This window comes from Beta vulgaris, chromosome 2, assembly GCF_026745355.1.
Source record: "Beta vulgaris subsp. vulgaris cultivar EL10 chromosome 2, EL10.2, whole genome shotgun sequence".
NCBI classification, from domain to species: Eukaryota; Viridiplantae; Streptophyta; class Magnoliopsida; order Caryophyllales; family Amaranthaceae; genus Beta; species Beta vulgaris.
The window spans coordinates 38,963,484-38,969,344 of record NC_079203.1 but is presented as its reverse complement, the minus strand read 5'-3'; positions in this window follow the sequence as shown (position 1 = coordinate 38,969,344).

The window sequence follows — 5,861 nt, the reverse complement described above, 5'->3', positions numbered from 1 at the left end:
AATCGTCCCTCTCTCTTCTATTAATGATACCTCTTTCTCCAAAATTTTCAATTCACACGTCTACTTATAATGGGGGCCTCATTTTGTTATAAAAATAGAGCCACAAAAATCCAAAGAATGGCCCTGATTGATAGATGTATGTATGGCTTTAAGCCTATAACTGATAGATATTTTATGTTAAACTGATAGATGTATGGTTTAAATTGATAGAGATCATATTTAAACTGACATTTATCTCAATAATGACTTGTGAGACAGTCTTACTCAAGACTTTTGGAAGATTATAATATTTAAATTGAGCAGCTATAACAATTGGATTGAATTTTCTGTACACAAGAGGAGAACATTAAAAAGATGAAAACCCGGTTTGGTAAAGAGAGGTTTGGATAAAAGTGAGAGGTTTTAAGTTTTAACTCATGTTAGAAGATTTGACCAATCAATCCCTAATATGAGTGTTTTGTTTAGGAATGAGTGGGCCCAAAAAGCACTTTTTAAAAAAGTTGTAGAGGTGAACTATTTGACAATAAAGGTTTGAAAATGAGTGGAGTAAATTACATTTATGTCCTAAAATTATTGAAAATTACATTTATAAATAATTAAATGTACTGCCTCCGTCCCAGAATATAGTGCTCGCATTTTTTTTGGGTGTCCCAAAATGTTGTGACTATTTTTTTTTCTATCAATTTGTTTGGACTAAATTAGCATTAATTTTTACACAAAATTTCTAAAATACCCCTACATTTTTTTAAAATATGTGCCCTATTTATTGGTTTTTTACAGTATTCCTACGAACATTCATTGTGTTTTAAATTTTTTTAAAGAAAAAACAAATAAAGAACTAGTTTCAAGATATGTACAAAAAAACTTCCTCAAAGTATTGTTTCGAGAAATCCTGGTACACTTTACATTCTCCTTAATTTCCGTGAAAAATAAGAAGTGAGCACTATAATGAAGTATAGGATAAAGGGAGTACATAAATAATTTATGCACGTGTTTATTGGTCATTTTATATAATTAAGTAGCAATAAACTATCAGTTACTTACCAAATACTCCCTCCGTCCCAAAATATAGTTCCTATTTCATTTTGCACAGTCTCCAAGACGTACTTTTGACCTACGTTATCTTCTATTTCTTATTAGTAAAAAATATAAAAAGTTGATATTACGAATTTATTTTTTGTATACATTAGTAAGAATATTTGGTCAAAGTTTTTAAAAATGGGAACTATATTTTGAGACAGAGAGAGTACATTTATACAATCGACTAATACAATTTACTAGTCAAACCAGTTAATAAATTAAAGGATTTTTCTAACCTATGCACCTAGTGCAAAGGTTAAGTCTATCTATTAAACAAATTGATTAACTAAAATAGAATATCTTCCCTATAATTTTGCTAAATATGTAAGGAGGATATTATATTTTTAATTAATTAATTTACTGAATAGATACAACTTAACCTTTGTATTATGTCATAAATTAGAAAAACTCACAAATTAATTATCAAGTAATACAAACAACTATTAACTATTCATAATTACAGTACCAAACAGAGAAGCAGTGGCCTATAAAATAGGCGTGATGCCCTCAAGAAAAAAATAGTGGCACTAAAAGGCGACAGGTAATAAAGTAAATAAAGAGGAGGATAGGGGTTGTTCCACATGATAGAGCACTACAACGAAAGCCATTTGATTTGGCCTTGCCACCGACCACTAGGGGTGTTCACAAAAAACCGAAACCGAAATCCCGTACCGAAAACCCGAAAAACCGGTTAAAATGGGCGGTTACCGAATCGGAAAATTTGGGATTGAACGGTTCGGTTACCGAACCGGTAAAAATAACGGTTAAACGGTACGGTTACGGTTATGATTTTTTATAAAACGGTTAACCGAAAAACCGGATAAATTTATTTATTATTATTGTTATTTAATTTTTTAAAATAATTATATTAATTAATTTTTTTATCAAAGACATTAATTATAAAGTATAGACATGTAGTCTGTGATTTCACTTCGAGTTCACTGGTAACTTGCCTAAGGCTAAGAGAATTAAAGACATGTTGTGTGCAAAGTGAAGTAATGCTGCTATTTTTATTTATAATGTTGCTGCTGTTTTTCATGTACTGCTGTTTTTTTGTTTTTTTAACTTCTCACTTCTCACTGTGAAGTGTGTGGCAGACTGGCAGTGTGCTCAACATGTAATAGTTTAATATCTTTATGCTTGTTTTTTCTTAGAACTTTGAAATATGTATTTCCTTGTATCGTAATATTTTACGGTGTGGAATGTTTTTAACAATGATTGTCTTTTATAGATAATTTTGGTATTAATGGTATATTATTTAGGTTGAGAAAAAATTAAAATCTAATATATAAAATAAGTAAACTGATTTGATAAAACTTGACTAACGGTTAGTGGTTAACCGAAAAACCGGTTAACCGTTTATGCGGTTACCGGTTTGAACGGTTACGGTTACGGTTCGCAAATATGGCGAACCGATACTTCCGGTTACCGTCCCGAAATTTTATTTCGGTACGGTTAACCACCCATGAACACCCCTACCGACTACCTAGGCAACATTCAATCATTCATGACTCTCCTCAGGTTTCCTTACAAAATCATTTATCCTTTTTATTTTTAACCAGTTGTTGTCTCGAGCGATGCCCCGAGTTACTGTATATAATTCATTTATTATTTTCTTATGAAATAATTGAAATAGACGTTAGTATATCAGCGTATGCATTTAGATGATATATGATTACCTCCAATGCTTCATAACTCTTAATAAGTTTTAAGTACTGTGTGCATGATAAATTTATTGTGATATCATTCACTTTTTGCAAAACAGTTCTTTTATGTGAAAATTAGTCATTTATAAACAAAGAATGATTTTTTACCGTAAATGAGTGACTTGAATAAAAGTTAAAGTGATCCATTTAGGACAAAATGTTACCTGGGTCTAAAAGGCAACTTTTTATCTTAAATAGATCACTCTAGTTACCTGTATCTCACAAACTCATATCAAACAATGAATTGGTTCTTTAAATTAGTTGATTCAACACGACAAAGTTTGTAATATCAATTTTCAGGTCATAAAGACAAGTTACATTCTCGTTCCTATTTATACATTGATTGAAACTAACTAAAATATATTTTTTCTCTCAAATTTCTCCTCCAGATAGATAATATTTGTGTTTTCTATCTTGTAAAAAAAGCTAAGCATAAATTAAGGTTTGCTGGACTCATTAGATATTTTGATAATGAAGCAAAGTTCATTTGATATTTTATTATTACTGTTATGATAAACGAAAACTTGATAGGTAATATAACTTGTAACATGGTGATATACTAGTATATTACTCATTTACATGATAAGTCAATTAATGTAGAAGTCGGATTGGTGTGTGAACTTAAGAAGCATAATTACTTCTATTTACAATAAAAAAAAAATCAATATGAGCTTGCAGATGAATTGGTTAGCATATTTGTATTTCAAATGAGTAGTTGTGGGTTCGAGTCTAAATGTCTGTTCTCTTCGGCATAACACAACTGAACTGAAATGAATAGTAATATGTGAGAGTAAAAATATTGTCAAGAGCTGAACTAAACTGAACTCATCTGAACTGAACTGATCTGAATTGAACTGAACTGAAAATAAGCTGGGGAGAACAGACCCTAACACCAACATTTTTACTTTAAATTTGTGTCAATTATATTACTTTGGGGGAAGGGGGAGAACATGTGGCAACATGACAATTGTCTGCCTTGTATTATATATATACTAGCTTTTTATGCACGCGATGCGTGCGATGACATTTTTAGGCCTAATTATTACTAAGTAATAAACAAAAAGAAAATGCAAGTTAGTACTTTAAGTTCACCCTCCATTTTGCGAATAAGATTCTTTTAAAAACAATCAAATAGTACTCCTTCTACATTCTGTTCTTTCTTTTGCAGTTATTAACTCTTTGCATTTAAGTAGCATTACAGTATTACTCCCTTAATTAAACTTATCTCTATTGAACAAAAAAAATGATTCCATATTATCTGTTACGTTGAATTTCCAATGCAACAATAATATTATAATTTGGCTACTTTATACTTTGATATACACTTGCATTTGAAACCCACACTATAATTTGGCTAATTTATACTTTGATCCACACTTGTATTTGAAACCCAAAATTTTGAGTGACGTGTTGTAGCCTGTAGGCACATCCTTCTAGAATTTTTTACAAAAAATATTTCACTACCTTTTCCACTACTTGGCAACATCAGTATAATTCCACTACTTTTGCTATTGATTTTCTTTCTCCTCTCACTACAAATCTACAAACCATATTTTCAAGGAACCTAGTTCATCAAACTATACACTATACAATAAGAAAATCAGCCTTTTCAAGGTATTAAGCAAAGCAGTAGATCTAATTCATCAAAAATCCATCAGCCGGATCAACCACTTTTGAAGGAAGCAAACCAACTTCAGTGTTTTTTCCCTTGCCTAACATCGAAATTATGATTTCACAAACTTATATTTAAAATTTTCATCAGTCTCATATTTAAAATTATATTTGAGATAAAATTGTAAATTTTCATACACAATTTGATATTGGAATTTTTTTAAAAAACAAAAATCGTTTCTTTTATCTTGTTTTCTGATTTAACATGAAAATGAATTAAATTTAAATTGTATAAAAGCCCTTTTTTTCCATTTCAAAATTTTACAGTTGTCTTGGTGCTTAATTTCACTATTTGTTTTCGCAAAATAATGTAATTTTTTTTTTTTCTGAAAATGGTTTTAGCAAATTAATTTAATTTTTTTTTGAAAATTGATTTTTGCGAAAACTTTGATTTTGGTTTTTTTTTTTTTCAAAATTTATTTGTGAAAATGGTTTTTTTGCAAAAACTATGAGCATAATTTTTAATATTGGAATTTTTTTTTTTTAAAAAACTAAATTTGTTACTTTTATCTTGTTCTCTCATTTCATGTGAAAACAAAGGGTTAAATTTAAGTCCTTTTTAACTACTAATTGGTATCATCTCCCTTTTTTCTGTTAGTCGCTACATAACAATTGCTATTGTTTTTTCAACTAATTTGAAATAACTTGGAAGATTAAAAGAATTATGTACCTTCTTGGAAGTTTGCAATTCGCCGATGGACAAATGTGTGATATCCGATCCCCGTCGAAATTTTATGTTTTTTTTACAGATTTTTAATGATTTGCGGGATTTCTTGAACATGATTTAGAAAGGGATTTGTAAAGTTTCCTAACATAAGTGATTTGGGAGTGATGTTGAAATTTAATTTCCGATAGCTTTGTTTGAATCCCCATTTTGGTATTGATATTATCTTTGTAATTTAGTAAGGGAAAGGGGGGCAAAATAGTCCGTTCAAAAGAGGACACCATAAGTCCCCCATCCCTTATGTAATAGAGATATAGTGAGTTCATATGAGAATGCATACTTATATGAGAAATGAGAATTAATTTTACACGCTATAACTCTTATAAAACAGTGATGTAACTCTAATGAAAAAGTGATGTAACTCCAAAAACTAAATATTTGAATTTTCAAAATTCAAAAAGAACAAAAGTTTTTTGAATTCAAAATTTTTTAGAGGGTTATAACTCTAATGAATAAGTGTTGTAATTCTAAACCAATCGTATGGTTGAGATTCATTCTCATTTCTCATGTAAGGAGCATTCTCATGTGATATTGCCTCTATATATATATATTCTCCTACTTTTTTTAAGTTAAAAAATAGAGGGAGCATATTATTAATTTTTATCTTTACTAAATAAAATGTAAAGATAAAAATGAAATAGATAAAGTATAAGTCTTTTCAAAGAATTATGCATAAACAT